General features: G+C 45.5%; 1 pseudogene; it reads right to left on the bottom strand.

Moving 5' to 3' along the window:
- Positions 1-1,186: 1,186 nt before the first annotated feature.
- LOC126475882 (5S ribosomal RNA) lies at positions 1,187-1,304 on the bottom strand (annotated as a pseudogene).
- Positions 1,305-24,193: the final 22,889 nt, after the last annotated feature.

Raw genomic sequence — 24,193 nt, 5'->3', positions numbered from 1 at the left:
CTTGGTCTACTGGCTAGCATTGCTGCCGCGGGATCACGGGGTCCTGGCTTCGATTACCGTCCGGGTTGAGGATTTTTCTTTGCCGGATGACAGGGTGTTTGTGTTGTCATCATCATCATCAGCATCATCATGATTCGTGACATTCGCTAAATTGTATTGTGTAAAAAAAATTGGACTGTGTGAAAATAGGGACTTTGTACGGTCGGTGATGACCGCGCGGTTAAGCGCCCCACAAACAAAACATCATCATCCTTTGCAAAACGTGCGCTTAAAACAGTGTTTTTACGCAGTAAGGAGTAGGGGAAAATAATTTTCAGACTTCCGCCTCTATCAGCTCTGTAGTTGAAGTTTCATATATTTTCTTAGTCCATTTTGAAACGACAGCATTTACTCTGCAAGTGTTACGGTTTTTTTTCTGGAATTACAAAATTTCCTCCATATAGGTAAGGTTTTTTCCAAATGTGAAAACATGTTCCAAGGCACTACGTGGTCATTACATAGGAACAAATGTTTTGTCCAAATTTGAATTCGTCCCCTACACGCCAATGTTCAGCAAGTAAAATCAAATTAAGCCTAAGTATTTTCAAAAACCAGTTACAAGCTAAATACATTGTGAAATAGAAACTACTGGAAACTAATACATATTTCCATTTTCAGGGTAGGTGTTTAGACATCAAGAAACTCAGTTTATCTGCACGTATATTTTCCATGATGAAGGACTTTCTGCTCAGGGTGTAAGATGGCGTACAACCGACGAATTATGGTTTTAGTATCCACGTCTTATGTAACTAGTTTTCAAAAGACGAGTATACGGAATTTTACTCACCGCAAAACTCTGTAACTGAAGATTTAACAATTTTCTCCAAATAGTTGTAATATATTATACAACACTTAAATATGTAGAATTCGTAATATTTAGAATCACTGCATAAAACACAACCTCTTGTCTCACAACAAAAATAGTAGAAAGTGCCGGTAAATGCTTATGGCATTCACTCTTGCGCGTTCCTTCATGTCACTCTAACATCACTCTAACTAAACTAAACCGAACTTCTCCCGAACAGGCCATGAAGATCCAACGGTACCGAGCAGCCGCCGGCCGTATGTGAGTTTCCGAGACCGGAGCCGCTACGTATCAATCAAGTAGCTCCTCAGTGTGCCTCACAAGAGCTGAGTGCGCCACGCTTGCCAACAGCGCTCGGCAGCCCGGATGGTCACCCATCCAAGTGCTCGCCCAGCCCGACAGCGCTTAACTTCGGTGATCTGACGGGAACCGCTGTTACCACTGCGGCAAGGCCGTTGGCCTCTAACATCACTCACTAGATTGAAACACCGACCAGGAATCATCAAGTGTTCAAGTGTTTTTTCTGTACACTATCGTCCAGGTTCAACATATATAATGTCTTGCTTATACAGGGTGATTCAAAAAGAATACCACATCTTTAAAAATGTGTATTTAATGAAAGAAACATAATATAACCTTCTGTTATACATCATTACAAAGAGTATTTAAAAAGGGTTTTTTTCACTCAAAAACAAGTTCAGAGATGTTCAATATGGCCCCCTCCAGACACTCGAGCAATATCAACCCGATACTCCAACTCTTTCCACACTCTCTGTAGCATATCAGGCGTAACAGTTTGGATAGCTGCTGTTATTTCTCGTTTCAAATCATCAATGGTGGCTGGGAGAGGTGGCTGAAACACCATATCCTTAACATACCCCCATAAGAAAAAATTGCAGGGGGTAAGATCAGGGCTTCTTGGAGGCCAGTGATGAAGTGCTCTGTCACGGGCTGCCTGGCGGCCGATCCATCGCCTCGGGTAGTTACGGACAGATAAGTGCCAATGTGATGGCGTTCCATCCAGTTGATTGTGGAATTTGCAGCTCTCTGCTAGTTCTGCGAGTCGATTTTCCTGGGCTGCGAACAAATGCTTCCTGGATGCGTGCTACATTTTCATCACTCGTTCTCGGCCGTCCAGAACTTTTCCCTTTGCACAAACACCAATTCTCTGTAAACTGTTTATACCAACGTTTAATACACCACCTATCAGGAGGTTTAACACCATACTTCGTTCGAAATGCACGCTGAACAACTGTCGTCGATTCACTTCTGCCGTACTCAATAACACAAAAAGCTTTCTGTTTAGCGGTCGCCATCTTAGCATCAACTGACGCTGACGCCTAGTCAACAGCGCCTCAAGCGAACAAATGTACAACTAAATGAAACTTTATAGCTCCCTTAATTCGCCGACAGATAGTGCATAGCTCTGCCTTTTGTCGTTGCAGAGTTTTAAATTCCTAAAGTTGTGGTATTCTTTTTGAATCACCCTGTATATTGCGCACCACAGTCGTGGCTTGAAATACTATAAACTTCGGTAATTTATGTCTGTATACTGTATGTTTTATTACTGTTTGTCGTTCTGGATACGATTTTTAAATTATTCTTTCCAAATGTATGTTCGATTTTGTCAGACGTCCTACTCTTATATTTCACTGTAAAATTCTCATCTGATTGTGTCATAAAATTATAAGAAAATGAAAGAGCAACACTACGCGAGTCGTTCCGAACTCAGCGTGGGTGGCACTATGTTGACGCCAACCGAGAGGCGATTTGGAAACCTCTCCTCTCGAATGAGACTGCGCTGTACCGTACACGTGCAGCAGCCCTGTAAATGAGAGCAGCGAGTGGTAATGATGAATCACTGATTTTCCTGCACAAATCGAAACGTGTGGCTGGAAGGGTGCGCAGCACAGTAGCTCCCTTCGCGCCTAGCTAGCTTGTGTACGCCACATCGAGGCGAACGGTTCCCCACAGTGTGGCTGCGGAGATGACACTGCTCGCCCACTCAGCTGTCGAGTGAGATTCTCCACCGTGACTCATGTGCCCGGTGACAGTCAGCGTCAGTCGACAGTGAACTGTGACACACATAGGGTTATCGACAACGGCGATTGACGCTGTCGGCAACAATTTCACTCGAACTGATATACACCTCTCATACAGTGCAGTTCAAAGGATTAGTGCTTACGTCACTCCTGAGATGAAATGCCACGTTTCTCTCAGCTATGATTTTCCTGCTTTTAGGGTCACTGACGTCTTTACTTTTCCCCTCATGTTTACAACTAATACTTCTCAACAACTCAGGAAGGCATACAGGAAATAATATGTTTTTCGACGCTTTCGCGAGTAGAATAGCAATGCTTAAAGTACCCTCCGATATTTACTATACAGTGGCTTGCCTAATATGTGTGTCTATGTACACTATCTAATCGTAAGTATCCGTACTGAACTCTGCTGGGGACATTTTAAGTGAGGTGCCTCAATGCCTGTGGAGGAATGGTTCAAATGGTTCAAATGGCTCTGAGCACTATGCGACTTAACTTCTGAGGTCATTAGTCGCCTAGAACTTAGAACTAATTAAACCTAACTAACCTAAGGACATCACACACATCCATGCCCGAGGCAGGATTCGAACCTGCGACCGTAGCAGTCCCGCGGTTCCGGACTGCGCGCCTAAAACCACTAGACCACCGCGGCCGGCGTGGAGGAATGGCAGCACATTCTTCCTCGAGAGCCAAAACCAGAGAAAGTAGTTAGACGTTTGGTTCTGGAGCAAAATTGACATTCTATCTCAGCCCAGAGGTGTTCCGCTGGGTTCGAATGAAAAGTGTTTATAGGAAGAAGATGAACACAGCGCGGTCTCAGCGGCTAAAAACAGTCGTCATCTGTGTGTGAGTTGTGGTTGTGTGAATGTTTGTGTGTTTTCCACTTTAGAAGAAGGCCCTTTGGCCGAAAGTTCAAAAGTATAGCAGTCTTGTTGTTGTACCTCTCTGCGACTGAGCGTCTCCTCTGTATGGTGAGTAGCAGTCTATACTTTTGACAACGTTGTCGTTATTCCACCCTAGCCTTTCCATTGTTTGAATATCAACAAAAGTAAAGTAAGGATAATGGAAAGTAATGGAATTTAATCACGCTATGCTGAGTGAATTGATTTAGGATATCAAACACTATAATCAGTAGATAATTTTTGCTATTTGCGCAGTAAACATCTAATATAAATTTAAGAGTTAGGATGTGTTCTGTGGGAGTCTGCCTTGTACGGAAGTGAAACTTGGGCGATAAGCAGCGCAGACAAGAAGAGAGCAAAAGCTTTCGAAATATGGTGCTACGGGATAATTCTGGAGGTTAGATGTGTAGCTCGAGTAACTAGCATTATTTCGGTTTATTTGCGGAATAAATAAAGTAAAAACTTGAAATAAGAGGTTTCCACATTGGAACGCGACACCACGACCATCCGAATATCGCTCTGTATTCTTTCCGCAGAGCCAATCGCTGCCTGAAAACAATGCTAACATAAGTGGCTCATGCCCGCCCAACCCTCGCCAAGAAAATTATTTTTCCTACACAGTTGGCCATATGGTGTTCCCCCTTCCGTCACTTTCATTTCTTGCGAAACCTTGCGTATGTCACAAATCTGGACGAAGTCAGAGATGGCAAGTAGGCGCGTTCTCCTTGTGAGTATGAAAGTACGGAATACATGGCTTTGTTTAACACATTGGCTGGCATGTTATCAAACTGATACACAAGGTGACTTACCTGGCATACTATGTGAATCAAATTGACAAACATATTTCAGTGCTTGTGTGTAATTCGTATACACAGCTACATTGACTCCAGGTAGATACTGTATATTGGCTTCCCGGAGAGACCGTGCATTTTTGTTTCCAAAATTCGTTGACAGACCCCCTCCACATTTGCCTTGTGATTACAGACAGCCTCTTCTCAAGCTTGGCAGCTATATGTAAGTGCTGTCTGAATGGAAGGTTCATGTGTTTCGACTGTTTCTTCATTATTCACACCTGTCAAGTAAAGCATACAACGTATTAGTTAATTAAAATATTTTTTACATCTGCTGTAAATTTGTAAACCAACCTGTTGAAGTACACTCTGGCCATTAAAATTGCTACACCAAGAAGAAATGCAGATGATAAACGGGTATTCATTGGACAAATACATTATACTAGAACTGACATGTGATTACATTTTCACGCAATTTGGGTGCATAGATCCTGAGAAATCAGTACCTAGAATAACCTCCTCTGGCCGTAAAAACGGCCTTGATACGCCTGGGCACTCAGTCAAACAGAGCTTGGATGGCGTGTACAGGTACAGTTGCCCATGCAGCTTCAACACGGTACCACAGTTCATCAAGAGTAGTGACTGGAGTATTGTGACGAGCCAGTTGCTCGGCCACCATTGACCAGACGTTTTCAATTGGTGAGAGATCTGGAGAATGTGCTGGCCAGGGCAACAGTCGAACATTTTCTGTATCCAGAAAGGCCCGTACAGGACCTGCAACATGCGGTCGTGCATTATCCTGAAGAAATGTAAGGTTTCACAGGAATCGAATGAAGCATAGAGCCACGGGTTGCAACACATCTGAAATGTAACGTCCACTGTTCAAAGTGCCGTCAATGCGAACAAGAGGTGACCGAGACTTGTAACCAATGGCACCCCATACCATCGCGCCGGGTGATACGCCAGTATGGAGATGACGAATGCACGCTTCCAATGTGCGCTCATGGCGATGTCGCCAAACACGGATGGGATGCTGTAAACAGAACCTGGATTCATCCGAAAAAATGACGTTTGGCCATTCGTGCACCCAGGTTCATCGTTGAGTACACCATCGCAGGCGCTCCTGTCTGTGATGCAGCGTCAAGGGTAACCGCAGCCATGGTCTTCGAGCTGACTGTCCATACTGCTGCAAACGTCGTCGAACTGTTCGCGCAGATGGTTGTTGTCTTGCAAAGGTCCCCATCTGTTGACTAAGGGATCGAGACGTGGCTGCACGATCCGTTACAGCCATGCGGATAAGATGCCTGTCATCTCGAAGCTAGTGATACGAGGCCGTTGGGATCCAGCACGGCGTTCCGTATTACCCTCCTGAACCCACCGATTCCATATTCTGCTAACAGTCATTGTATCTCGATCAACGCGAGCAGCAATGTCGCGATACGATAAACCGCAATCGCGATAGGCTACAATCCGACCTTTATCAAAGTCGGAAACGTGATGGTACGCATTTCTCCTCCTTACACGAGGCATCACAACAACGTTTCACCAGGCAACGCCAGGCAACGCCGTATCACTAGCTTCGAGATGACAGGCATCTTATCCGCATGGCTGTAACGGATCGTGCAGCCACGTCTCGATCCCTTAGTCAACAGATGGGGACCTTTGCAAGACAACAACCATCTGCACGAACAGTTCGACGACGTTTGCAGCAGTATGGACAGTCAGCTCGAAGACCATGGCTGCGGTTACCCTTGACGCTGCATCACAGACAGGAGCGCCTGCGATGGTGTACTCATGGACGAACCTGGGTGCACGAATGGCTAAACGTCATTTTTTCGGATGAATCCAGGTTCTGTTAACAGCATCATGATGGTCGCATCGGTGTTTGGCGACATCGCGGTGATCGCACATTGGAAGCGTCTATTCGGCATCGCCATACTGGCGTATCACCCGGCCTGATGGTATGGGGTGCCATTGGTTACACTTCTCGGTCACCTGTTGTTCGCATTGACGGCACTTTGAACAGTGGACGTTACATTTCAGATGTGTTGCAACCCGTGGCTCTATCCTTCATTCGATCCCTGCGAAACCCTACATTTCAGCAGGATAATGGACGACCGCATGATGCAGGTCCTGTGCGGGCCTTTCTAGATACAGAAAATGTTCGACTGTTGCCCTGGCCAGCACATTCTTCAGATCTCTCACCAACTGAAAAAGTCTGGTCAATGGTGGCTGAGCAACTGGCTCGTCACAATACTCCAGTCACTACTCTTGATGAACTGTGCTATCGTGTTGAAGCTGCTTGGGCAACTGTACCTGTACACGCCATCCAAGCTCTGTTTGACTGAATGCCCAGGCGTATCAAGGCCGTTATTACGGCCAGAGGAGGTTGTTCTAGGTACTGATTTCTCAGGATCTATGCACCCAAATTGCGTGAAAATGTAATCACATGTCAGTTCTAGTATAATATATTTGTCCAATGAATACCCGTTTATCATCTGCATTTTTTCCTGGTGTAGCAGTTTTAATGGCCAGTAGCGTATTTTGAAATTCCGTGGAGCAAACTCCTGTGAAGTCTTCAACGAACAGGTGACACTATGGCAGACTATTGTGGGAATCTTTTCAGTTATTCTTACTCAAGTGCCCTGTCGCCATTAAGTTAATTCCAGCTGGTAAGCCATGTAATGGTGGTTTCTTTCTACCAAGTTCTCCAGAAAGCCGTGTGAATTGTGGTCTATTTACATTGTTCCCTTGCCCTGGTTACATCTGGAAGACGAGTATGTTTATTATGACTTCAAAATTTGAACAGTGCTGTGACCTCAAGTTGATCATATTCTGCTAACATTTTAATCGTTCGTTATTGCCTGTAACAAGTGTACAATGCCACACCTTATGTTTTATTTACGTTGGTTGCTTGTGGTTATAATTCTATGTCACAGATATTTCTACCGAAATGTTCTTGTTTTTTAACGCATTGTAAAGGCCACATTGACGACCGATGTTTTATTAAAAACCCAGTAAAAAGCCATTCGGCCGGGGGTGTTGTATTGCGTGTTATTACTTGAAGCCAGCCTCTTAAGTAATCTGGGCCTTAATTTGTCATGTTGTAAGTTAGTGTTTTTCTTGGAACTACCTCTGTTTCTAATGATATTCATTAGCTCCTCTAAGATACTGTTTGAAAAGGCTGTAAGCCTGAGATTTACGTTATTTAGTATTTTTGTATTTAATCTTTAAATATTAAAGTGTTCTCTAGCTGAAGTTATGTAATTATTGTCGCTCCTTCACTGCAGTGAACCTTTTCTATAACGTCTTTTCCAAGTCTGGAATTAAATTAAGTCAAAATTCGCGAAAGCCCAGCTACTTTTCTAACTCAGGCTTTAACTTGTATTGTTGTTACCTAAACTCTATCAAATTTATCCAAGTTTTTTGAAACCTTTCCCAGAGCTATAGCGTTTCAGCAAGGTTTCGTGTGGATCACCATCGCACTGTTAGACTCTCATTTCTTGTATCACACTGTCATCATAAATTGTAATATGGAGTACATAGCATGTTTCGTTCATCCTGTCAAAGTTAAAGCAACGTTTTTGGGTTTAAATACTGAAGTTTGAATTTAATCAAGCAGAATGTGTAATGCAATTTCTGCTCAACACCTTACCACTTCCTTCTCGCTCCTACCAACAAACAGCAAAAATAGCTAACGTAGGCATGGATTTTCAAGTGATTAACATTGCAAAGTCACAGGTTAATGTTGAATGCAAACACGCGAACGTGCATGCCTTGTGTTGAACAGATGCCGGAGGTCAGTATCTGGGATGAAGTTCCATGGCTGTTCCACTTGTTGGGTCAATACAGGGACAGTTTCTAGTGTTGTGGATGAGGCTATAGCTGTCGTCCGATAATATTGCATATCTGCTCGATTGGAGACAGTTCTGGTGATCGAGTAGGTCAAGGCAACGTGTCGACACCCTGTAAAATATGTTAGGGTACAACAGCAGTATGTGGACGAGCGTTTTCGTGTTCGAAAACATTTCTTGGAAAGCTGTTCATGAACGGCAGCACAACAGGTCGAATCACCAGATTCACATACAAAATTGCAGTCAGGGTGCGTGGGATGACGACGAGAGAGCTACTGCTGTCATGGCAAATCGCACCCAGATCGCTAGGCCAGATGTAGGTCCAGTGTGTCTAGCACCCAGACAGGTTGGTTTTAGGCCCTCAATTGGCCTCCTTCCAGCCAAGACAGGGCCCCGAGACAGAACCAGCTTTCATTAGGAAACAACAGGTCTCCACGCTGCCTTCCAGGGAGATCTCACTTGACACCACTGAAGTCGTAAATGGCGGTGGTTTGACATCAGTGGAATGCACGCTACAGGGCGTCTGGCTCGGAGCTGTCCTTCAATAACAGATTTGTAACAGTTCGTTGTGTCACTGTGGTGCCAACTGATGCTCTAATTGCTGCTACAGATGCAGATGCAGTACGATAGCCAGAACTATACGCCGAACACGATGGTCTTCCATCTCGGTAGTTCCGCCTGGCCGTCTGGGGCCCGATCTTCTTGTGACCGTACATTCTCGTCTCCACCGATGCCAGCAATCGTGTACAGTGGCTACATTCCAGCCAAGTCTTTTCGCAATATTGCAGAAGGAAAATGCAGCTACATGTAGTCCTATTGCGTGTTTTCGTTCAAATTTAGTGAGGTGCTGGTAATAGCGTCTTCGTCGTCTTAAAGGCATTCTTGACCAACATCAACTCACCATGTCCAGTCTCAAAAGTAACTAACGCTCACGACCGTTACAACGTATGTTTAAAGAAAACCTGATTTGCATCCTCACAGTGGTGCTACGAGCGGCACTCTTATGCGACTGCCGCGAAATCTGATAAGACGTCATTTTTCAGATGTAGAAACACACTTACCAACAGTTGTTTATGTTGCAGAACTCTTTCTTGGTGTTGCGACTCTTTTTCCACAGTGTATATTGTTCCCTAAACGGTGGAGGTTCGTACAGCCATATCTTGACTCAAGAAATGGGCTTCTTCGCAGCAAGACAAATATCCACACAGACAGTGCGACATCTTTTGGTACATCACGACTATCAGCATTGCGACCATTTGTAGCAGCTTCCCTTGACGTTCACTGACAATGATGCACCCATTGACATCACTGAACATAGTAGGAGGACTATGTTGTCTTTTAAAACGAGTCCTGGTTCTGCATACGGCATCACCGTGGGTGTATCCGTCTATGCGTGCTGCGAGGAGAGCGAACGTTGCCAGACTGTATTCGTCATAGTTGTACAGGCCCAGCGCAAGGCCTTATGGTATGGTCTGCCATAGCGTGCACTTCACCTCTGGTTCCTATAGCCGTTAATTTGGACAACAATCGTTCAGTCTTCGAAGTGTTAAGGCCGGTGGCTGTGCCATATCTCCGAGGACTCAACAAAATAACGTAAGACTGCATGTGGCCCCTGCTGCCCTGACTAGAGGAGAGTGACCTGGCCAAAACGTTCTCTAGATGTTTCCCCCTACGAAAACATCTGGTCTCGTAATGTCGAGAGTGACACGACACCACTCACCATCCACTTCCATTGATGAACTCTGGCATGGAGTTGAAGCACTATGGAGTCACTTACTACTATTCTTCATAGTACTGCGATTTTAATGGCTAGAAGTGTATCTGCAAGACAGCTTGATTAATTCATACGTAATATGTATGACGTGGCCGATTCTCTTGTTATTCATACGAGAAATGGGACGTTACAGTAGGACGATGGCCGTACACAGAGCCCTCTGCATTACCCACATTTCCCTCGACTGCACTGGCCAGCACGACTAGCAGATGCGTCCTCATTGAAAGTGCACGGGGCACTGTATGCAACTTTTCTCCTGGTCGGCATTAGTGCAACATCAGTTTACCAATTCCGACAACAGATGTAAGTAGTGTGGCACCTGTCTCTCGAGATGACGTTCGGCATATACACTGATCAGCCAGAATACAGGGTGATTCAAAAAGAATACCACAACTTTAGGAATTTAAAACTCTGCAACGACAAAAGGCAGAGCTAAGCACTATCTGTCGGCGAATTAAGGGAGCTATAAAGTTTCATTTAGTTGTACATTTGTTCGCTTGAGGCGCTGTTGACTAGGCGTCAGCGTCAGTTGATGCTAAGATTGCGACCGCTCAACAGAAAGCTTTTTGGGTTATTGAGTACGGCAGAAGTGAATCGACGACAGTTGTTCAGCGTGCATTTCGAACGAAGTATGATGTTAAACCTCCTGATAGGTGGTGTATTAAACGTTGGTATAAACAGTTTACAGAGAATGGGTGTTTGTGCAAAGGGAAAAGTTCTGGACGGCCGAGAACGAGTGATGAAAATGTAGCATGCATCCAGCAAGCATTTGTTCGCAGCTCGAACAAGAAGCACAACAATTCATATTTCAGCAGGATGGAGCGCCACCACATTGGCACTTATCTGTCCGTAACTACCTGAACGTCAACTACCCGAGGCGATGGATCGGCCGCCAGGCAGTCCGTGACAGAGCACTTCATCACTGGCCTCCAAGAAGCCCTGATCTTACCCCCTGCGATTTTTTCTTATGGGGGTATGTTAAGGATATGGTGTTTCGGCCACCTCTCCCAGCCACCATTGATGATTTGAAACGAGAAATAACAGCAGCTATCCAAACTGTTACGCCTGATATGCTACAGAGAGTGTGGAACGAGTTGGAGTATCGGGTTGATATTGCTCGAGTGTCTGGAGGGGGCCATATTGAACATCTCTGAACTTGTTTTTGAGTGAAAAAAAATCTTTTTAAATACTCTTTGTAATGATGTATAACAGAAGGTTATATTACGTTTCTTTCATTAAATACACATTTTTAAAGTTGTGGTATTCTTTTTGAATCACCCTGTATTATGACCACCTACCTAATAGCCGGTATGTCAGCCTTTGGCACTGATAGCAGCGGCGACGCGTCGAGGCATGGAAGCAGTGATGCCTTGGCATGTCGCCGGAGGGAGATGGCACCACATCGGCACAATAAAATCACCTAATTCTCATAAATTCTGGGGAGGGGGGCGACAAGATCTGACACAACGTTCACTCACATCCCAGATGTATTCGATTGGGTTCAAATCTGGCGAGTTGATGCCAGCACATCATTTGGAACTCGCCACTGTATTTCTTGAATCACTCCCACGTACTCTCGGCCTTCTGACATGACGCATGATCTTGGTGAATAATGCTGCTGCCATCGGCAAACATGAACGTCATGAAGGGGTGTACGTAGTCTTCAACCAGTGTACGATACAGTTTGGTCGCCACTGTGTCTTGGAAGAGCTCTGCTGGACCCAAGAATGCCCACGTGAATGTTCCCCAGAACATAATGAAACCAACGTCAGCTTGTTTTCGTCCTGGTATCAAGGAGCTATTCCCCAGTAAGACGACAGATTCACGCCCACCCATCGACATGGTGAGAAGGTATCGGGATTTATCAGGCCACTCAATGCTCTGCCACTGCGCCAACGCCCAGTGATAATGGTCCCGTGCCCATTTCAGTCGTAGTTGTCAATGTCGTGATGTTAACATAGGCACATGTATGGGGTCGTCGATTGCGGAGGTCCTTCGTTAGGAGTGTTCGGTGCAGTGTGTGTTGAGGCACACTTGTACTCTGTCCGGCGGTAAAAGTCTGATTTAGTTCCGACACAGTTCGCAGGCAGTCCTGTTTTACCAGTCTGCTCAGCCTACGACGTCCGACATCTTAATGAGGGGTGGCTGCCCAACCGCGCGATGTCTGGACGTTGTTTCGCTTCGGTTTCCCAGCGTGTTGAAGACACTCGACACAACACCCTACGAATTGAGCAGTTTCCGAAATGCACGTGCAGAGCTTCTGTGGCACCACAATCTGTCCTTCGTCAAACTCAGACAGATCGCGCTCCTTCCCTTTTCTACACATGGACAGCATGGTCTCTGATACTCCATGCAACAAGCGTGTGTCTGACTAACATTCATTCCTCGCCAGGTGACGCTGCTATCGCCTGGACGGGTTTACGTTGATAGTAGGTCGGTGGTCATAATCTTCTGGCTCATTAATGTATATGGCCATCGTAACACAATATTATGACTAGAAAAGGCAGTACGAAGTAGTACAATTATTGTATTCCACGACATTCCGACGCCAAGTGTATGAAACCGTAATAATGAGCATATCTACAGTTGTTGTTGTTGTTGTTGTTTTGGTCTTCAGTCCTGAGACTAGTTTGATGCAGCTCTCCATGCTACTCTATCCTGTGCAAGCTTCTTCATCTCCCAGTACCTACTGCAACCTACATCCTTCTGAATCTGCTTAGTGTATTCATCTCTTGGTCTCCCTCTACGATTTTTACCCTCTACGCTGCCCTCCAATACTAAATCGGTTATCCCTTGATGCCTCAGAACATATCCTACCAACCGATCCCTTCTTCTCGTCAAGTTGTGCCACAAACTCCTCTTCTCCCCAATCCTATTCAATACTTCCTCATTAGTTATGTGATCTACCCATCTAATCTTCAGCATTCTTCTGTAGCACCACATTTCAAAAGCTTCTATTCTCTTCTTGTCCAAACTATTTATCGTCCATGTTTCACTTCCATACATGGCTACACTCCATACAAATACTTTCAGAAATGACTTTCTCACACTTAAATCTATACTCGATGTAAACAAATTTCTCTTCTTCAGAAACGCTTTCCTTGCCGTTGCCAGTCTACATTTTATATCCTCTCTACTTCGACCATCATCAGTTATTTTGCTCCCCAAACAGCAAAACTCCTTTACTACTTTAAGTGTCTCATTTCCTAATCTAATTCCCTCAGCATCACCCGACTTAATTCGACTACATTTCATTATCCTCGTTTTGCTTTTGTTGATGTTCATCTTACATCCTCATTTCAAGACACTGTCCATTCCATTCAACTGCTCTTCCAAGTCCTTTGCTGTCTCTGACAGAATTACAATGTCATCGGCGAACCTCGAAGTTTTTATTTCTTCTCCATGGATTTTAATACCTACTTCGAATTTTTCTTTTGTTTCCTTTACTGCTTGCTCAATATACAGATGAACAACATCGGGGAGAGGCTACAACCCTGTCTTACTCCCTTCCCAACCATTGCTTCCCTTTCGTGTCCCTCGACTCGTATAACTGCCATCTGGTTTCTGTACAAATTGTAAATAGCCTTTCGCTCCCTGTATTTTACCCCTGCCACCTTCAGAATTTGAAAGAGAGTACTCCAGTCAACATTGTCAAAAGCTTTCGCTAAGTCTACAAATGCTAGAAACGTAGGTTTGCCTTTCCTTAATCTTTCTTCTAAGATAAGTCGTAAGGTCAGTATTGCCTCACGTGTTCTAGTATTTCTATGGAATCCAAACTGATCTTCCCCGAGGTCGGCTTCTACTAGTTTTTCCATTCGTCTGTAAAGAATTCGTGTTAGTATTTTGCAGCTGTGGCTTATTAAAATGATTGTTCGGTAATTTTCAGATCTGCCAACACCTGCTTTCTTTGGGATTGGAATTATTATATTCTTCTTGAAGTCTGAGGGTATTTCGCCTGTTTCATACATCTTGCTCACCAGATAGTAGAGCTATGTCAGGACTGGCTCTCCCAAGGCCGTCAGTAATTCCAATGGAATGTTGTCTACTCCGGGGGCCTTGTTTCGACTCAGGTCTTTCAGTGCTCTGTCAAACTCTTCACGCAGTATCGTATCTCCCATTTCATCTTCATTTACATCCTCTTCCATTTCCATAACATTGTCCTCAAGAACATCGCCCTTGTATAGACCCTCTATATACTCCTTCCACCTTTCTGCTATCCCTTCTTTGCTTAGAACTGGGTTTCCATCTGAACTCTTGATGTTCATGCAAGTGGTTCTCTTCTCTCCAAAGGTCTCTTTAATTTTCCTGTAGGCATTATCTATCTTACCCCTAGTGAGATAATCCTCTACATCCTTACATGTGTCCTCTAGCCATCCCTGCTTAGCCATTTTGCACTTCCTGTCGATCTCATTTTTGAGACGTTTGTATTCCTTTTTGCCTGCTTCATATACTGCATTTTTATATTTTCTACTTTCATCAATTAAATTCAATATTTCTTCTGTTACCCAAGGATTTCTACTAGCCCTCGTCTGTTTACCTACTTGATCCCCTGCTGCCTTCACTACTTCATCCCTCAAAGCTACCCATTCATCTTCTACTGTATTTCTTTCCCCCATTCTTGTCAATTGTTCCCTCATGCTCTCCCTGAAACTCTGTACAACCTCTGGTTCTTTCAGTTTATCCAGGTCCCATCTCCTTAAATTCCCACTTTTTTGCAGTTTTTTCAGTTTTAATATACAGGTCATAACCAATAGATTGTGGTCAGAGTCCACATCTGCCCCTGGAAATGTCTTACAATTTAAAACCTGGTTCCTAAATCTCTGTCTTACCATTTTATAATCTATCTGATACCTTTTAGTATCTCCAGGGTTCTTCCATGTATACAACCTTCTTTCATGATTCTTAAACCAAGTGTTAGCTATGATTAAGTTGTACTCCGTGCAAAATTCTACCAGGCGGCTTCCTCTTTCATTTCTTACATTCAATCCATATTCACCTACTACGTTTTCTTCTCTCCCTTTTCCTACTATCGAATTCCAGTCACCCATGACTATTAAATTTTCATCACCCTTCACTATCTGAATAATTTCTTTTATTTCATCATATATTTCTTCAATTTCTTCGTCATCTGCAGAGCTAGTTGGCATATAAACTTGTACTACTGTAGCAGGTGTGGGCTTCGTATCTATCTTGGCCACAATAATGCGGCCGGCCGCGGTGGTCTCGCGGTTCTAGGCGCGCAGTCCGGAACCGCGCGACTGCTACGGTCGCAGGTTCGAATCCTGCCTCGGACATGGATGTGTGTGATGTCCTTAAGTTAGTTAGGTTTAAGTAGTTCTAAGTTCTAGGGGACTGATGACCAAAGATGTTAAGTCCCATAGTGCTCAGAGCCATTTGAACCACAATAACGCGTTCACTGTGCTGTTTGTTGTAGCTTACCCGCATTCCTATTTTCCTATTCATTATTAAACCTACTCCTGCATGACCCCTATCTGACCAGAAGTCTTGTTCCTCCTGCCACCGAACTTCACTAATTCCCACTATATCTAACTTTAACCTATCCATTTCCCTTTTTAAATTTTCTAACCTACCTGCCCCATTAAGGGATCTGACATTCTACGCTCCGATCCGTAGAACCTCAGTTTTCTTTCTCCTGCTAACGACATCCTCTTGAGTAGTCCCCGCCCGGAGATCCGAATGGGGGACTATTTTACCTCCGGAATATTTTACCCAAGAGGACGCCATTATCATTTAATCATACAGTAAATCTGCATGCCCTCGGGAAAAATTACGGCCGTAGTTTCCCCTTGCTTTCAGCCGTAATAACGGCCTTGATACGCCTGGGAATTGAGTCAAACAGAGCTTGGATGGCGTGTACAGGTACAGCTGCCCATGCAGCTTCGACACGATACCACAGTTCATCAAGAGTAGTCACTGGCGTATTGTGACGAGCCAGGTGCTCGGCCACCATTGAACAGACGTTTTCAATTGGTGAAAGATCTGGAGAATGTGCTGACCAGGGCAGCATGACGAACATTTTCTGTATCCAGAAAGGCCCGTACAGGACCTGCAACGTGCATTACCCTGCTGAAATGTAGGGTTTCGCAGGGATCGAATGAAGGGGAGAACCATGGTCGTAACACATCTGAAATGTAACGTCCACTGTTCAAAGTGGCGTCAATGTGAACAAGAGGTGACCGAGACTTGTAACCAATGGCACCCCATACCATCACGCCGGGTGATACGCCAGTATGGCGATGACGAATATACCCTTCCAATGTGCGTTCAGCGCGATGTCGCCAAACACGGATGCGACCATCATGATGCTGGAAACAGAACCTGGATTCATCCGAAAAAATGACGTTTTGCCATTCGTGCACCCAGGTTCGTCGTTGAGTATACCATCGCAGGCGCTCCTGTCTGTGATGCAGCGTCAAGGGTAACCGCAGCCTTGGTCTCCGAGCTGATAGTCGATGCTGCTGCAAACGTCGTCGAACTGTTCGTGCAGATGGTTGTTGTCTTGCAAAGGTCCCCATCTGTTGACTCAGGGATCGAGACGTGGCTGCATGATCCGTTACAGCCATGCTGATAAGATGCCTGTCATCTTGACTGCTAGTGATACGAGGCCGTTGGGATCCAGGACGGCATTCCGTATTACCCTCCTGAACCCACCGATTCCATATTCTGCTAACTGTCATTGGATGTCGACCAACGCGAGCAGAAATGTTGCGATACGATAAACTACAATCGCGATAGGGTACAATCCGACCTTTATCAAAGTCGGAAACGTGATGGTACGCATTTCTCCTCCTTACACGAGGCATCACAACAACGTTTCACCAGGCAACGCCGGTCGACTGCAGTTTGTGTATGACAAATCGGTTGGAAGCTTTCCTCATGTCATCACGTTGTAGGTGTCGCCACCGGCGTCAACCTTGTGTGAATGCTTTGAAAAGCTAATCATTTGCTTACCACAGCATCTTCTTCCTGTCGGTTAAATTTCGCGTCTGTAGCACGTCATCTTCTTGGTGTAGCAATTGTAATGGCCTGTAGTGTAGCACAGACGTCCCGATCTGCTTTTCAGGATTCTAATGGAGCCCTTCGAGACACACATGCCTCCAGCAATGGCAAGCTGGACCAAGGCGCTACACAAGTAACAGCTACAGATGACTTCCCCGGAGCCTGACGTCGCCGTCCGCGTCACTCGCGCCACCTCGTGGAGGGCCACCACGTAACTCACGGCGCTACTGTCGAAGACAACCCCACGGCAACGCGCACGAGTCCAAACAGCTTCGCGCTCGCTGCACAAGAAACCCTCTGACGAGAGTATTTCGAGAGAACAAATGGTTCAAATGGCTCTGAGCACTATGGGACTTCTGTGGTCATCAGTCCCCTAGAACTCAGAACTGCTTAATCCTAACTAACCTAAGGACATCACACACATCCATGCCCGAGGCAGGATTCGAACCTGCGACCGTAGCGGTCGCGCGGCTCCAGACTGAAGCGCCTAGAACCGCTCGGCCACACCAGCCGGCTCGAGAGAACAATTGAATTGTACAAGGAGTTACAATTACCAGCAAAACCATCGCAAAAGAATTTGGTAAAAGAAGCTAGACAACTCAGTGTTGCGATTTTTTTTTCGTCAGTGTATATGTCCACTAAGGGCCTAACGCGCAGAGGATCTTGCATTGCGTTGACGGCAGTGCACCCGACCCCGTCGATCCCCTATTTACATGACAGTCGTGTGATCCCGCAAAACGCAAGTGGCGATATCGCGAAACGATAAACGACAGCCTCAAATGTCCACAGTCCTGCAGTTTTCGAATTCCGGTACGTGCAGGTAGACATTTCTCATTCTTTCAGCAAACATAACATCTCATCACAAACAAACATCCAAATGCGATCTCTCACTGAGAATACCACTATGTAATCCTACGTTACATACAGAATGTACATTGCACAACACAATTAAAAGGGTCGCTATTTTGAAACCACGTAATTGTCTTCCGTTGCAACGCAGACATTTGAAATTTGGCTCAAACGTGCCTACAACATTACTCTGCGACGCCTCCCTCTGGTTCAGCGGTGCTTCTAACAGCACGGTGTCGACACAGGCGGAAAAAGATGACAGTTCAAACACGATGAGAAGGTCGCCATACCCCGTCTTATCCAAATTTTACCTTTTCTCTTGATGCCTCTGCGATGGAGGCCTGAACCGCGACGCTCAGCGTTCAAATCATGCTGTTTTCTTACGAGTGGCAGAGGAAAACATTTCAGACACACCGCCGCTCACAATCCACGGGACAAGGCCTCAGAAGGTGGCAGAAATGGCGTCAATGAAACCTCCCCTTCCCTTGGAGCGTTCATTTTCACACATTTTCGGTCAAAAACGACAGTTTGCTGTGCAGTGTACAACAGGTCGGCGTCCTCGCCGTCCTTTGAGAATGCTGACATCCCCTGGCGAGTCAACCCTTCTCCAAGGAACTGCAAGGCTGCAATACCATAGAAAACGATCGGAACTGTTTGGAGGATAGCGTGACCGCAATGTTTGCTCTGGTATATAGTGTGGAACCACTAGGGACCGTTCAAAACCATTCGACGTAATCTGAAGGTGATCTGAAGCTGCAAAGGGTGTTAACGCTTTTTCAGCCCTCCTGTTTCGCACCCTTCTTAGACGTGATCACGGGGGGTGCAACATTGACACGTGCATGAATACAACGACAAACGGTCCGCCTAAGACTTCCAATTGGCCATCACCCTTTGTGTCACCTGCGCACCTCTGTTGAGCGCTTTAAAAATGTACCTGTAGATAGCATTCGACACGCATTCATCTGAAACTCCGCTCACTGCTGCTCTAGCAACTTTCTTAAGGGGATGCGGAATCCAAGTGGTGTCGAAGCACGAAGAGCCAGTTATCAAGGCACGTGTCAGAACCAGGCCAGAAATGGGTGAAACCGCAAGGCAGAAGTGCTGCCTGCAGAACAGAACACGATACCAAGCGGTTGTCGAGCTAAACACGGATGACAGACGGCGAATGGAACACAGACGAGGACAAGCGCAACGAGACCTATGGAGCAACGAGTTGAAAAGCAGGAACCTACGCCAAAACGATGTCAACAGGCCAAGAGCAAAAAAGATGCAATCCGAATCGCTACCAGAGAGAAAGACCAAGCGCCAAGCGAAGTTGTTATTGAATAGCCCAATAATAGTAAACAACACTATCAGACGCGAGTACAGCACTGATTGATCATTTGCTGGGTGGCCCCGTATTTATAACGGCCGCGAGGAACGCTGTTTGCCGGCGTATTCACTTAGCGTGAAGGGCGGTGCGCTCACTACGCGAGTATAGCTCTGCGGCGATACTATGTTCTGTAACGTTCATCTAGGTCCGCATCCACTTGCTACTTTGCATTGCGTTCAAATTTCGGCGAATGGTTTTGATCCGATCCTAGTGGTTCCAACCTGTGTGCCGGAGTAAAAACTGCTGTCGTGCTACACTCCAAAGGCATTGGATCATATTCAATTGGAAAAGAGCCGTACAGTTCCTTAGAGAAGGGCTGAAATGTCAGAGGCTGCCGACAACGTCGTCCTGTTGCACGTCGCACTGCGAACTGTCGTTTTCGATCGCGAACTGTGTGGGATTCAACGCCTTTTATGCCACCTCCTGAGGGATTTTTGTGTCGATTGTGAACGGTGGTGTGTCTGAAATGTTTTCCTCGACCACTCATTGGAAGCTCACACGTTAATGTAAGCGCGAGACAAGCCACTGCAAATGTGAAATGCTGGTACATTAGTAACCGGTGTAAGCGCCAGAATATTGAATGCAAACATGCAAACGTACAGGTACTGTGATGTACAGCTGCCGGATGTCAGTTTGTGGAATGAAGTTCCACGCCTGTTGCACTTGGACTGTCTATACAGGGACGGTTAATACTGTTTGTGGACGTCACTGGTGTTATCGTCCGATGACGTCCCAAATGAGACAGATCTGGTCTTCGAGCACGCCAAGTCAACATATAGACACCCTCTTAGACTTCTTAAGTAGTAGAACCCACTACATTGCCCTCGATGGTGAGTGTTCATCGGAGGTTAGGGTATCATCTGGAGTGCCCCAGGGAAGTGTGGTAGGCCCGCTGTTGTTTTCTATCTACATAAATGATCTTTTGGACAGGATGGATAGCAATGTGCGGGTGTTTGCTGATGATGATGTGGTGTACGGGAAGGTGTCGTCGTTGAGTGACTGTAGGAGGATACAAGATGACTTGGACAGGATTTGTGATTGGTGTAAAGAATGGCAGCTAACTCTAAATATAGATACATGTAAATTAATGCAGATGAATAGGAAAAAGAATCCCGTAATGTTTGAATACTGCAGTAGTAGTGTACCGCTTGACACAGTCATGTTGATTAAATATTTGGGCGTAACATTGCAGAGCGATATGAAGTGGGAAAAGCATGTAACTGCAGTTGTGGGGAAGGCGGATAGTCGTCTTCGGTTCATTGGTAGAATTTTAGGAAGATGTGGTTCATCTGTAAAGGAGACCGCTTATAAAACACTAATACGACCTATTCTTGAGTACTGCTCGAGCGTTTGGGATCCCTGTCAGGTCGGATTGAGGGAGGACAGAAGCAATTCAGAGGCGGGCTGGAAGATTTGTTACTCGTAGGTTTGATTATCATGTGAGTGTTACGGAAATGCTTCAGGAACTCGGGTGGGAGTCTCTAGAGGAAAGGAGCTGTTCTTTTCGTGAATCGCTACTGAGGAAATTTAGAGAACCAGCATTTGAGGCTGACTACAGTACAGTTTTACTGCCGCCAACTTACATTTCGCGGAAAGACCACAAAGATAAGATAAGAGAGATTAGGGCTCGTACGTAGGCATATAGGCAGTCATTTTTCCCTCGTTCTGTTTGGGAGTGGAACAGGGAGAGAAGACGCTAGATGTGGTACGAGGTACCCTCCGCCACGCACCGTATGGTGGATTGCGGAGTATGTATGTAGATGTAGATGTAGATGTAGAGCACGTTGGGTTAAGATAGCAACATGTGGGCTAGCGTTATCCTGTTGGAAACTCCCCTGGAATGGTGTACATGAGTCTCAGCACAACAGGTTGAATCACCAGATTGACTGGAATAACCATGAAGTGTTCCCAGTATCGTACGAAATCGCTCCTGATGTAGGTCCGGTGTGTAGCACACAGACAGGCTGGTTGTAGGCGCTCAATGGCCTCCTTCTACTTCTACTACACAGCCATCACTGGTACCGAGGCAGAACCAGTTTTCACTGGAAAACACGACCACCACCCTGTACTTCAATGAGCTCTCACCTGACATCACTGAAGTCGCAGACAGGGGTGGTATGGAATCAGTGGTATTAATGCTAGAAAGCTTGTGGCTCGGAGCTGTCCTTCAAGTAACTGATTTTGTAACAGTACGTTGTGTCACTGTGGTGCCAAATGCTGCTCAAATTGCTGCTGCAGATGCAGTGCGATAGGCAGAACCATAAGCCGAACACGATGGTCTTCCCCCTCTGCAGTGACACTTGGCTGTCCAGAGCCCGGTCTTCTTGCGATCGAACATTCCCGCGACCAGCTGCCAGCAATCATGTACAGTGGCTTCATTGCTGCCAAGTCTTTTTGCAGTATTGCAGCTTCTCGTAGGCCTATTGCACGACCTCGGTTAAACTCAATAATATGGTTCAAATGGCTCTGAGCACTATGGGACTTAACTTCTGAGGTCATCAGTCCCATAGAACTTAGAACTACTTAAACCTAACTAACCTAAGGACATCACACACATCCATGCCCGAGGCAGGATTCGAACCTGCGACCGCAGCAGTCGCGCGGTTCCAGACTGAAGCGCCTTGAACCGCACGGCCACCCCCGCCGGCAGAGGTTTAAACTCAGTGAGGTATTCATAATAGCGTCTTTGTCGCCTTAAAGACGCTCTTCACTAATATGAACTCACCACGTTCAATCTCAGAAGTAACTAAAGTTCACGATCATTACAATGTTTACTTGCCGGCCGGAGTGGCAGTGCGGTTCTAGGCGCTACAGTCTGGAGTCAAGCGACCACTACGGTCGCAGGTTCCAATCCTGCCTCGGGCATGGCTGTGTGTGGTGTCCTTAGGTTAGTTAGGTTTACTTAGTTCTAAGTTCTAGGCGACTGATGACCTCAGAAGTTAAGTCGTATAGTGCTCAGAGCCATTTGAACCAATGTTTACTTAAAGCAAACCTGAATTGCCACCTCATAGTGGCTCTGCTAGCGTCGCTTTTATGCCACTGCCGCGAAACTTGTAGAGACATTTTCTTTCACACGTACAAACACGCCTTCCAACGTTCGTTTACGTCACGCAACTCCTTCTTAGTGCTGTAATTTTTTTCTGCCAGTATATGATCGAATCAGGTTTGTACAGTCCATACGAAAGTGGAAAAATGAAATATTTGGGAGAAAAGAGAAGTAATTCTGATGTCTCTGCCGCATTTCTGGCTTAGTGACGCTGAGATTAGGATAAGAGAGATTAGGACGCATACAGAGATGTATAGGCAGTCGTTATTTCCTCCTTTCTCATATACGAATGGAATAGCAAAAAAAGTCGCTAAAAACTGCTACGAAGTATAGTTAGTCACACTGGACAGTGGCTTGCTGATGAGGATACCGATGTAAATTAATATGATATTTTACGTGTATTTTTAACTATTCGATGTTTGCTCAACAAACACCACAGATTTCACGAAGTCTGAGGTCACTGGAGGCTATGGCTGCAGCACAATACCCGGATATCACTGCATGATGTACAAGCTTAGGTGTCTAGGGTCTATGCTATACTCGAAATAAATTCGGTGACGTCAAGGCAGAGTCTGGCCTCACGTATAAACATTACTTTGTGCCCTTCGTCTCTCCAGTCGCGCCTTTCTCTGCAGCATTGGAGCTGGTCTACACGGTGATGTGCGGGAGGAAGTCTGCCAAACGGCATAATTACTTGTGGCCAAGCTTTCGGCAAATATTTCCAGATGGCGCAAGCTGACACTCTCGTCTTAATTTGTGCTGCGCTCACGATATGACGGGCAATGACTGCCATTTTGAAGTGACAGTGAATACGTTGCTCCCACGCCCGGGTTCCTGGGTTCGATTCCCGGCGGGGTCAGGGATTTTCTCTGCCTCGTGATGGCTGGGTGTTGTGTGCTGTCCTTAGGTTAGTTAGGTTTAAGTAGTTCTAAGTTCTAGGGGACTGATGACCATAGATGTTAAGTCCCATAGTGCTCAGAGCCAATACGTTGCTACCTTGAAGCAGGATGACACCGAAGTGTCCCTTCCTTGAACCTACGGCACCAGTTTTAAGACCCTGGCCACACAACCCAGGCCATATGTCGACCAGTTCTTCTAAAGTATCATCCACCACTCGGCAGGAACATTTTACGACGCCAGTGAATTTCACAGTTAATGGTATGATTGAAGTTTATGCTAACTCCATACGATCATCGAAACAGTAGTCCACTCATTCAGCAACATAAAGTTACAATAATGATATATTACGTAACGATCGCTGAAAAATATGTAATAGTCACAGTACAAGTTACGTCACCAAGTTGCCTTCTTCAAATGTGATTTATCCACTAAAATTCATTTTCAAGATACGTAAAAAATTACGTTTACGCTCTTTGAAGTACATGAAATCTAAAATATGATCTAAGAGAAACGAACGACACACCACGAATGAATTATCCAAATGGGGTGGAAATCGGTAGACGTGATGTTAGTGTACAAACAAACAAATGGCTACAATTTCAGAAAATTTGAATGATTCAGTCAAGAGAAAGAGGTTCACAAATTGAGCAAGTCAGTAACGCGATGCGCCACCTTTGGCCATTACGTGTACTGTTATTCGGCTTGGTGTCGATAAGTAGAATTTCTGGATGCACTTCTGATGATACCGTGCCAAATTCTGTCCAATTGGCAGGTTAGATCGCCAAGCCGCAGGGCTGGT

The sequence above is a fragment of the Schistocerca serialis genome, chromosome 4, assembly GCF_023864345.2.
Source record: "Schistocerca serialis cubense isolate TAMUIC-IGC-003099 chromosome 4, iqSchSeri2.2, whole genome shotgun sequence".
Lineage (NCBI taxonomy): Eukaryota > Metazoa > Arthropoda > Insecta > Orthoptera > Acrididae > Schistocerca > Schistocerca serialis.
The sequence above is the reverse complement of the archived record's forward strand: the minus strand, read 5'-3'. Positions and strand labels throughout refer to the sequence as shown.